Source organism: Aythya ferina (genome assembly GCF_964211825.1).
Source record: "Aythya ferina genome assembly, chromosome: 3".
Classification (NCBI taxonomy): Eukaryota; Metazoa; Chordata; class Aves; order Anseriformes; family Anatidae; genus Aythya; species Aythya ferina.
Window position 1 is genome coordinate 110,958,223 of NC_140298.1, and position 12,572 is coordinate 110,970,794.

The window sequence follows — 12,572 nt, forward strand, 5'->3', positions numbered from 1 at the left end:
AAGAATCAAAATGTGAAGGGGGCAGCCACTGCAGCTTCAGGTCATGAGATGATTGCTGGCTGTGATTAGGAAAAAATCCCCTCCTCTTAAATGAACTATAATAGTGTTCATACCTAAGGATTCAGAACTGGCCATTGTTAAAGATAAGATATTCAGTGTAACTTTTCATACAGTCTCTCTCAGATTTTCTTCCTCTTCCCTTTCAAAATACAGCAAAGGAAAAGAAAACTTTCAGAAACTTTCTTCCTTCTCAGAGAGAGAAGGAAAAAAAAAAAGTAAAGGGAAAATAACTTACTACTCTGCTGCACAACCTTCTGCTACAGCTCTTTCCTTTAAAAGTCATTTTGCATTATTATTATTACTATTATTATTTTACATAGTCTTTAACGCTTCTAGTGTTTGATGTAAAATTCTGAATTAATTTCACTGTATCGAGCCTACTAAATATAATTTCTTTTTCAAGCATGTTGCTCTTGTGAAAGACTGTGGTCTCTAAGGATTGTCTGTCACTCACCTCATAAAATAAAGGTTATTATTATTATCAGTGGTGAACAGTAGCTGATGACTTCAAGTTGAAGAAAGGTCAAGAGACTAATCACTGGTATGCTTTCAGCAACTATCTTTTCTAGTCAGGACTTAAGTAGTCATTAAAGGTATATTTTTTCAGCTTTAAAATCTCTCTCTCTCTCTCTCTGTTTTTTTTTTTTTTTTTTTTTTTTTTTTCCATTGTCTGTATAAAGGTATGTGTGTACTCACAAATCCATCTCAAGCTTTTTTTTTTTTTTTTTTTTTTTTTTTTTTTTTTTTTTTGTCTGCCAAGTTTTGCTTAAGAAAATGAACACAAAAACATAACCATTTCAGAATCTGGAATGTGAATAATTGCAACATTGATGTATCGTGTATTAGAGAATAAGAGAAGGGGATGATGACTTTTCACTTTTAGTAACTCTCACTTCTGTGACATACCTGGTCAGTTCCCTAACATGGTTCTTAAACCAAGACTCCATTACTCTGCTTGTGCTGAAAATGTTTCTTCCATCCAGCCCACTTAAGAGCATGGGATGCACTGTGGTTCCTTGAGACCTTTGTTTTAGAATTCATGCACTATAAAAGTAGACCAGGTTTTCTGGAGTTACATCCTTTTTCTTTTGATCTTGCAAACTATGAAGCATCAGTAATGTATGAGGCTGTTGAAATCTGGGAGACTGAACAGAGCTGGTGGGACGTGCTGCCTCTGCTCAAACTTCAGTTCAAGTGTGAGAAGTTTATGTAGGTCAGCACTGTCTTCCTTAAGGCTGAATAAGTTGACCATGCTTGGAATATGTAATTTCTGACAGAGACAGCGAACTATTAAATCAAAGGTTGGCATCAGCTGTATCCCTTCATTGTTTCTGAACATACTGTTGAAACTACCAAACAAGTCATTGTTGGTAAATGACTGCCTAATAGTCTTTTTCTTCACTATAGATTTAAAAGAAAATGTTAGAGCAAGAAAAAAGGGAGGTGAAATTGATTTCATTTAACAATAACCTTCCAGCCTTGCCTCTCGTCTCACTCAAATAACCTTTGTAACTAATTATAGTGGAGCCTGAAAATAAAGCACTTCTAGGCTGAAGCGTTTTAGTCAACAAAATTATCCAGTGCTCAATATAACCAAAATCCTATATGCTATTATGTTCTTGTGCTGGTGAGGCTGCCTGTGAGTTAACATTTATAGAGTTACGAAAGGAACAAGAGGCAAACACAGGTATCATCAAATATTATATTGATATCCAAAGACATGATGGTCGGCTTGGAAATTAATAATTTCTAAGCATTTTCTCCTTTTAACGTTGTATTATATTCTGAATGAATGTAATAATAGTTTTGTTTGTTTGTTTGTTTGTTTGTTTGTGTTTTTTATTCTTTCACCTTTTTCAAGTCTGGTAGAATATCCAGACACTCAACTTTACAAACTGCTCTGCCTGACTACTCTTTTTTACTTTTTTTTTTTTTTTTTTTTAACTCTGACCCTTAGAAGATTATAAGTGTTCTTTCCCACTTGTTGGCTGCTATCTTCTCTAAGACAGGAAAATTACAAAAGGCTCAACTCTCTCCTGCTCCTTTTAGCCTAGTTTGGATAGCCTTTCAGATCCCTAGGAATAAGGATTTAAAGACCGGTTACATTAGCAGACTTGTCATTCTTTCAAAAAGAGTCTGGAGTCCCATTGTCATTTCCCAGACTGTCTGTGTCTTGCCCCTATATATCTGAGTCTTTTCTGTCAAAGTTCTTCCTTTATTATATTTATAATATCCAAAATCCCAATTTTTATTTCATTTTATATTTTATTTTATTTTATTTTATTTTATTTGGATCTTTCAGTATATGAAATGCTCCACGTGCATTGCTGTAGGGAAAATTTCATTTTGTATGTTTAGTGACCTTCACCATATACTACAAGGTCTATGTGTTTACTTATCTGGGCTTTCTCCAAATCAATAGCTCCCAACTGTAGACCATGCACCATTAGTGATTCATGGAGCACTTGCTGGAGGTCCACAGAGAACTGCCTAGTAAAGCATGGGTTACTCTACATTTACAGCTGCTATTAAAAACAGCTAAAATTACATTAAATACTTTCCAAATGCTACTATTTAAAGTTGGAAATTGCTGTTATTACAGAAGACTGATACCTAGCTGTGAAATTTTCTGTATGTTGACCAGTAGGAGGAGAAAGGGGGAGTCAAGGGAAATATGACCCGTACATTGGACAAGTTTGAGAACACTTGCTCTTTGCAACTTCTTTGCTTCAGCTATAATCCTCTGATTGGTTTGTGTTGTTTTTTTTTTTAAACTTTTTTGAGTCAAATCAGCTTCATGATTTCTAAACTATGATGGATTTAATTTGTTGTAAATCTGCCCAGAGATTATGATACTTTGTACAGTGTACCTATAAATAAATTCTATGACAGCCTCATTAATCAGGCTACATTTTAAAAGCATTAGCCTTTTTCCCCTCTGTTGAATCCACAGATTATTTTTCCTCAATTATAGTGTTCATTCACATCTATTTTATTTATTTATTTATTTTCAAACTAGGGAGTTATATTGGGCCTGATCAAGATTCTTCATCCTTCTTCTGACGTACCCCAACACTTGAGAATGTTTGAAAGGTCGGCCCTGCACTAGTATTTTGTAAATGGAATTTATTTAAGCTGGGATAAGTACAAAGAGATCAATCACAAAAGTTTGCTGTTGCAGATTTAACTTTGAGGTGACTAACTCAGAGAATGGAGAATAAATTAGACATTTATTTTTCTTTGTGGAAAGTGTGTGAGCCAAACAGGAAGACTGAATACCGGAGAAGAAGCCATGTAAAACTGGTCAGCAACTAGAAACCTTGTTCTTCCTGTCCAAGAAAGAATCATTAGACTGTAAAGAAAAATGAATTGTTTTCTTTACAGTGGAAGTGCTTCAAGAGGAAGTTGAAAGAATGTTGCCATTCCAGACCAACAGAAAGCGTTGTCATTTGAGTTTTGACCATTGGGAGTTAAAGATGGCAGGAGAGAACCCATTGGACAAAAATATGGTTCTTAGGACTTCCAGACTTCTTGCCAAATGTTCTGATCATTAGACCAATATGTACACATTGTTAAGAGTTATCTCATGCAATTAGAAGTTCATTGTCAAAGTCCAAGGCTATGGGTTGATACGACTTAGTTTATTAACAACATGGATTTAAAGCATGGGCTTAAAAATATAACTTTAAAAAATATGTCAGTTCTTTCAATGTATGTGGAGTAGTACAGAGTACAGGATAGGATCTCAAGCACATTAGCGTACCTTGTGATATCATTATGCCAAACAAAATTTTTATGCCCATTGCATAAAACTACTTCTTAAATTCACCATTCTAATTTCTCTCTCCAGTCAAAAGAGAACAGACATTGTCACAGGGTGATTCATAAGGGATATCTTTAGATGAGATGAACCAGTCTGTGGGGGTGTTTGTCTCCATTTAAGGTAGGGAAAGTCAAGGTTAGTTTCTAGATGACCAGGTTGTGTGAGAGGAATCAAGTCCTGGATTTTAGAACATAAAAGTAGTGGTTGATATACTTGACTTGACTTGCATGTCAACCTAAACTTCAATGCAGGACTTGTTCTGCAAAATTTCAGGTACCTTCAGCAGTCAGGAAGTAGAGATATATATTTTTCAGGATATTAATTTTGAACCAGAGAATCTCAAATTCATTTACACATTTTTTGTAGTTTGCCTTTTCTGTGTCTGTCCAAGAGTACCAATGTCACAATGACAATAACTTCATGAATAACTCTGAGTACATCCAGCTTTTGAATTTTTATGTTATAATAATGTGAAAAAGAACTATCATAAGTTCTAAATATGATTCTTTGTGTGGTGAATTTGGGGGAGGAGAAGAGAGAATAACGGATTCTCAGCTGATAGAGATTGAGCATGGAGTGTGTCATGTAACACTGACTGCAGCACACCAGAACTTGTGACAAACTTGTGAAGGCTGCTAATGACTTTGCCACCAGTGCTATCACTGGAAAACAAGTAAAGGCAACCTTCACACCCATCTTTGCCACCTTTTATGTCTAAACATATCCACAACTCTAACATATTTCCCTTTAGTTGTTAACAAATGACCAGTCTTGACAATGCATTCTGATGTCTAGTGTGATTCTGTCTCCAGCTAAGCTAAAGCATGTAGTTTCTTCTAAGATGTGTGCTTCACTGAAATCTATTTTATATTTATCTGGGAAAGCAAACAGTACTCATATCCTTTCTCTCTTCCTGGATTGGCAAGTCTAGGAGGTTTCTGGAGAGCGTGGAAGATAGCTTCCTGACGCAGCTGGTTAGTGAGCCTACCAGGGGTGGTGCCCCACTAGACCTTCTCTTCACAAACAGAGAAGGACTGGTGGGAGATGTGGTGGTCGGAAGCTGTCTTGGGCAGAGTGACCACAAAATGGTGGAGTTCTCTATTCTTGGCGAGGCCAGGAAGGGGACCAGTAAAACCGCTGTATTGGACTTCCAGAGGGCTGACTTTGAGCTGCTCAGGACACTGGTTGGTAGAGTCCCTTGGGAGGTGGTTCTGAAGGGCAGAGGAGTCCAGGAAGGCTGGGTGCTCTTCAAGAAGGAAGAGCAGGAGCTTAATGGCGCAGGAGCGGTCTGTCACCACGTGCCCAAAGATGAGCCGGCATGGAAGAAGACCAGCCTGGCTCAACAGAGAGTTGCAGCTTGAGCTTATGAGAAAAAAAAAATGGTTTATAATCTTTGGAAAAAAAAGGGCGGGCCACTGAGGAGGACTATAAGGATGTTGCAAGGCTGCGAAGGGACAAAATTAGAAAGGCCAAAGCTCATCTGGAGCTCAATCTGGCTACTGCCGTTAAAGACAACAAAAAATCTTTTTACAAATACATCAACGCAAAATGGAGGACTAAGGGGAATCTCCATCCTTTACTGGATGCAGGGGGAAACCTTGTTACAAAAGATGAGGAAAAGGCTGAGGTGCTTAATGCCTTCTTTGCCTCAGTCTTTAGCAGCAATATCGGTTGTTCTCTGGATACCCAGTACCCTGAGCTGGTGGAAGGGGATGGGGAGCAGAATGTGGCCCTCACTATCCACAAGGAAATGGTTGGCGACCTGCTACGGCACTTAGATGTGCACAAGTCGATGGGGCTGGATGGGATCCACCTGAGGGTACTGAGAGAACTGGTGGAAGAGCTGACCAAGTAGCTTTCCATCATTTATCAGCAGTCCTGGCGATCAGGGGAGGTCCCAGTTGACTGGTGGCTAGCAAACGTGACACCCATCTACAAGAAGGGCCGGAGGGCAGACCCGGGGAACTATTGGCCTGTCAGTTTGACCTCAGTGCCAGGGAAGCTCATGGAGCAGATCCTCCTGAGAGTCATCACGCGGCACTTGCAGGGCAAGCAGGCGATCAGGCCTAGTCAGCATGGGTTTATGAAAGGCAGATCCTGCTTGACGAACCTGATCTCCTTCTATGACCAAGTGACGCGCTGGGTGGATGAGGGAAAGGCTGTGGATGTGGTCTACCTTGACTTCAGCAAGGCTTTTGACACCGTTTCCCACAGCATTCTCCTCAAGAAACTGGCTGTTCTTGGCTAGGACTGGCGTACGCTTCGTTGGGTTAGAAAGTGGCTGGATAGCCAGGCCCAAAGAGTCGTGGTGAATGGAGTCAAATCCAGTTGCAGGCCGGTCACTAGTGGCGTTTCCCAGGGCTCGGTGCTGGGGCCGGTCCTCTTTAAAACCTTCATCGATTATCTGGACGAGGGCATCGAGTGCACCCTCAGTAAATTCGCAGATGACACCAAGTTAGGTGCATGTGTCGACCTGCTTGAGGGTAGGAAGGCTCTGCAGGAGGATCTGGATAGGCTGCACCGATGGGCTGAGGTCAACTGCGTGAAGTTCAACAAGGCCAAGTGCCGGGTCCTGCACCTGGGGCGCAATAACCCCAAGCAGAGCTACAAGCTGGGAGAGGAGTGGTTAGAAAGCTGCCTGGCAGAGAAGGACCTGGGAATATTGGCTGATGGTCGGCTGAATATGAGCCAGCAGTGTGCTCAGCTGGCCAAGAAGGCCAACAGCATCCCGGCTTGTATAAGAAACAGTGTGTAGCCAGTAGGACTAGGGACATGATTGTCCCCCTTTACTCGGCTCTGGTGAGGCCGCACCTCGAGTACTGTGTTCAGTTTTGGGCCCCTCACTTCAAGAAAGACATCGATGTGCTAGAGCTTGTCCAGAGAAGGGCAACAAAGCTGTTGAGGGGTCTGGAGAACAAGTCTTATGAGGAGCGGCTGAGGGAGCTGGGTTTATTCAGCCTGGAGAAGAGGAGGCTCAGGGGCGACCTTATCACTCTCTACAGGTACCTTAAAGGAGGCTGTAGCGAGGTGGGGGTTGGTCTGTTCTCCCATGTGCCTGGTGACAGGATGAGGGGGAATGGGCTTAAGTTGCGCCAGGGGACTTTTAGGTTGGATGTTAGGAAGAACTTCTTTACTGAAAGGGTTGTGAGGCATTGGAACAGGCTGTGGTGGAGTTACCATCCCTGGAGGTCTTTGAAAGACATTTAGATGTAGAGCTTAGTGATATGGTTTAGTGGAGGACTGTTAGTGTTAGGTCAGAGGTTGGACTCGATGATTCTGAGGTCTCTTCCAACCTAGAAAATTCTGTGATTCTGTAATAAGCAGGATCTCGGAACTCAAATGTGATAAGGATCAGTGGCTACAACTGTAAGCAAAGATGTGAGCTATTCTCTCCTGAAAATTTGGATCATAAAGATCTCTTCTTGCATCCTATTGGGTCAAGTTAATAAAGAAGTTAGGAAATGCCATGAGAAACGAATAAAAAATATGATTAAAATTAGTGTTTCTAGGAAACAGAAATTTGCATCTCTTCCACGGCTTTGTAACATTACGCCAGGTGAAATTTGGGTAGGTCTGTGGCAAGGATTCTTTCTCTCACAGATGGAAAGCTTAGTTAAAATGGCACCCCACTAATAAAAGCACAAGACAGATACAAAATGATATGGTAAGGGATTGGAAATGCATAAGGGGAAGTGGAAATTAAACAGAGCTGGAAGAAGTCTGAAAGAAGAGAATAACAAGAGGGCTAATGGATCTTCCCATTCTGCCAGTTTCTCCTTTCAGAATTAAATTTTATAGCAATAAGCAATAGGAATATGTGTTTTTTGTTATTGTTATTGTTTGTTTTGATATTTATTTGTTTTTTTTTTGGTATGAGGTTAAAATTACATGGTGACTTTGTGTTTTGTTTGAGTTGTTATGAGAGTATGCACATGATGTGCACAATTTGCAATGACTGAGTATGTTTGATCAGAGGAAGGGAAGGAGAGGAGAGATGGAAATTTTCAGGGTCAACTTCAGAGAATTTAAAAATTAAATATTTTTGTAACCAGTCCCAAAATTCTAATGAATATCTTCTATAATTTTCTTACGGACTATAACTTGTCCATGGAAATTTTGCTGACCTCTGTACTTGTCCTTTGCTGTAAGTCATGACAATAGGCACAAAAGGGTTAATGATGTGCTCATTCCAGCTAGAAGCACTCTGTTTTTGTCCACTTTTCACCCAACATGTGGTCAACGTGAATAGTAAAGAGACATTATATTTAGCACCTCACTGAGCTAGTGTTTTTATGTTGTTCTATGCTGTGCTATGTGTAGATACCATAAATTCAGAGAGAAAAACCTAGCTTTCACTTTAACACATGAAAGTCAGTCATACCTTTTTCTCATTACAGCTCTTTAACTCACAGACAACAGATTAGAACAGGTTCTGTTACTAATTACTGCTTCTGGTTTCCAGTCTATTGTTATCTCTATTACTTTGAGTGATCTTCTTTTATCCTGTTTTACATCATTAAGATATGATGATTTAATCATCATTAAGACTTCCTTCAGATAGCCACACAGCTACATCATATAATATAACCCTGAAAAATTCAAGTCATCCACACCAGGCTGACAGTTATGACAAGAGAATTAGGGGAAATTCCTCCTTCTTGCGTAACAGCTAGAGGTAGGTGGGCTCTCCTAGAATATCTCTGTAGACAACTGTGTTTAAACTCTCAAATTTAACCTCTGTGCACAATTTAGCTCCTTATGGACTTTAATTTAGCCTTTTGAAGTTTATCAAGGACCCTTATCCATGGCTTTTCATATGAATCCCATACAAGAGATTTGAAGACCCATGTCAGTTCTGCAATGAGACATGCTATCTTCACAGGTATCCCCAGTGTTTTTGCCCTTTGAATTTCTCCTTCTCTAACTGGTATGTAGAGATATGGAAATACTGGGTAGAGTCGAACAAAGGACCATGAAAATTATTAAGAGCCTAGACCAACTCTCAAAGGGAGGAAGGCTGAGGGAGTGTACTGGGTCTGGCTGGAATGTTAACTTTCCTGGCAGCAGCCCATACAGTGCTGTACTCTGTACTTGTAGCTGGAACAGCAGTGTTATCACACCAGTGTTGTGTCTGCTGCTGAGCAGCAGTGGCACAGCATCGGGCCTCTCTCTAACCCTCCTAGGGCGTGGGCAAAAAAGTGAGGAGAGAAACATCACTAGGGCAGCTGACCTAAACCAATCAAAGGGATATTCCATACCATGTGATGTCACACTCAGCAATAAAAGGTGGAAACAGGAAGAAGAGGGGAGGGGTGGGCTCTTGTTGGGAAAACGTCGGTCCTCCTCCTGAACACCAGCTACGTGCATAAAACCACCACAGAGATATGCAACTGTTTAGCCTAGATATGAGAAATGATAAACCTACATCATTTCTCACTATTTAAATTACTTGCATGTATTATAGTGCAAATGCCACATTTTTCAGTGGGTACTTTTAATCCATATCTGTTTCTAAACACAGATTAACTTGGCTGTGTTTGTGTGTCTATGTGTTTGCCTATCTCTCTGTTTACAGCATCTTTCAAAATAGCATATCCTTGAGGAAGAAAACATGCTAATCAGATTAGATGAACTAAAGAAAAAAAAAAAAAATAAGGGGTTTAACCAAAATTCAGGAATGTGCTGTACACCAGGCTGTTTGTGCTGCAGAAGCGCTAGAAGCTATCATCAAATTATATAATCTCAGTGAACGGAGATAGTTTGGACCATATTTGTTCCACAGATAGGACAGCATAGCCTAACATTTGGCCAAATTGCCTTGTAACTACAAATTCAGATTTGATTTTTTCCATTTGCCCATTTGTTCTGGATAAATTGAAGCCAAAGATCCTTCCTTCTTAACATTTTCTGTTACAAATTCAATTTGTAGTTGCTGTGTAATAATGGACTGACCACAAATGGTGTAAATCTGCCAGTAATAGGCAAGCAAATGTCTGAATTTGATTGTTTATTCTTATAGAGAGCAGGCCTTGCAAAGACACACATTATGTACATGAGCGTTCAGAGCATTCAAACATCTTTAGACTTGTGGTCTAGTAATGTCACAAAGGCATGTATGTTCCTTGACTGACTGCTGAATTTATAAAGCAAAGGTGTGTTCTCACAGCCAGTTCAAGGCAGTGTAGGGAAAATTGATTTTTGCTGCTTTCAGGACAAAGAGACAAGTCATATTCATGCTATGGCATAGGTGAAACAGAAATAGTAGAAGACAGAGCTGGGGAAGAATCCTCCAAAATCATTACTTCTGGTTTCACTGCCACCATAGAGAAGGTAGAACTGTGACTTTTTTTGTTGAGGAGCCACCTATGCGACTTCTTTAAACACTTTGCTAACTGGAAGCACTTACCTCCTCTCACAGGTCCAAACTTTCTCTGGTTGCATAAATGACAAAAAAAAATGTGTCTTCTTAGGACTTTAGAAAAACATGCATTAGGACTATACTGTGATTTTTTAAAGTTATTTATTTATTTTGCCTACCTGTTAACCAAGGAAATTACTTACCTTACCCGTGTAGATTAGGTATCTTTATGCGATCAAGAACCACATACACACAAAGCAACCTGTTTTCTGCGTGGCCAGATTAATTCAAGTAGCAAGGATATCCTACAAGTAAAAAAAAAAAAAGGGAAAAGAAAGCCTATGTTTCTACAGCAGAGGACTGTGCAGGCAGAGAAAGAAGTTAAGCAGCTTGCTAACAGCATCCCAGGAATTAGCCTTGGGTAATGAACTATCTAACTCAATATGCACAAGCAAGTGCTTGCCTAAGTAAATTACCTGATAATCCTGATATTGACTGTTGGGTTTGTATAAAAATATGCATTTGTACATTTTAACACAGAACTCCCAGCTGATTTTAGTAGTGAGCTCTGTAGAGAGAACATTGGCAGGCTACCACTCTGACTGAGAAGGGCTGTGGGAGGCTTAAGTGAGTTCTGGGTAATGTAGTCTGATTTCTGTTTTAATGGACTGAATAACTAGAACAGGCACTTATGTTAAATGGTCCAACTGAGAACTCAGCAGCTAGTCAGGGTAAAAGAGAGTTTAAGACAAAAGTAATAATCTGTAAGAATTTAAAGTTAATATTCCAAAATAGAAAATAATGTCTAGTACCAGAGCCCAAGTAGAGCAGCTGGGACAGTATTATATCTGGTCCTGCTTGTGATTTACTGTGTGATCTTGCACAAATTTGGGGAACTTTTCTGGGTGTTGATTTAAATGCCCATAAATTTATAACTTTATTTTCCACTTGGGAATTTATCTTTTATTTTCCACTTGGGAAACCATAGGAGGAGAGATTCCGAAGCTTAACTGATGTTCTTAAGTACGTTAAGATTGCTGGATGGGTGACATTAGAAAAATAGAACATTTCCAGACTTGAGTTTAATTTATCTGAAGTAATTTAGAAGGATCTCCACTAAAGCCCACTGAGTTGTTATGCTCGTTATGCACAATGCTAACACGAGTAAGATCACTCTCTGTTCCATTGTTAGAAAGAACAACAATGCTTCTTCCTGGATTTACATCTTGGGTTCTGTTAATGCCATTGCACCTTGTGTGTAAAAAGTTTAGGTGGTCAGTGTTTCATAAGTACATTACAGAGCCAAATGTCTACACATGGTGTTGTAACTGCTTACAAAACTGTGAAGTTTGACCAATAATGACATGCCTGAGTGTGTCTGCAGTTTATAATTATTCAGGTTGTCATTTGAAAGACAAAAGCCAAGTAATTTGCAAACTTGATGTTCTATGTCATTGATATATTAAGGTAATACCGTTTTTTAAAAAACAACACTTTGCTGATGCTTAAAGGACTAAGGATGGAGGAAAAGTTGCCAAAAACAGATCCTGAACTTACAGGAAATGAGATAAACATTTGCTTAATACAATTTTAGACATCTTCCTCCAAAGCTTTCAGATTTCAGTCACTAATCCACTGAGTCTGGGGAGAAATTGATTTTAAAAAATAGTAATATAACATCCCAGTCGTAAGTGAATTGAATTCAAGAACAAGCTTCAAGTATGAAGTTTTTAAAAGCATTTTAGAAAAATGCTGAAGGGAGTTCCAAGCTTTTCTCCTTTTTGGTACATGAAGCTTATGCACTTCTGACAGACAGAAACTAAAACAGACTAAAGGAATTTAGTGAAAAGGTGACCTCATGAAGTACTTTTTTTTTTTTTTTTTCAGTTCTTTTGGGAGCAAAGAGGGAGGGTTAGCTTTCAAGATACAATCATAACATCAGTGGAGTTAAGAGCAGAGCTAGTTGAAAGTAACACAGTTCCAAAGAAATTGAATTTTGCCATATAGTCTGCAGTGAATGGAGAGCCTTGTTGTGTATGTAACCTAGGCATTTGGATAAGGTGGTGCTTCATCTTCAGCAAGTCAGTGGGAATCTACATTCCCATCAAGGTGAAGAAAGCTACAGAGTGATCCAGTCTGCTTAAAGCAAACACAAGTTTTCTCTTCACTGTGCAGGGAAATAATAAGAAATGTGAGATACCTTTTATTGATAGCCCCTAACAGGAAGGTTCCCTTAAAACATGAAAGCAGTGCTGTTCATCACTCCAATCACTGCCTTTTGCCTAAGGAGTGTTAGTCTCTTCAATCCCTTGAGCTCAGACATATCTCCCA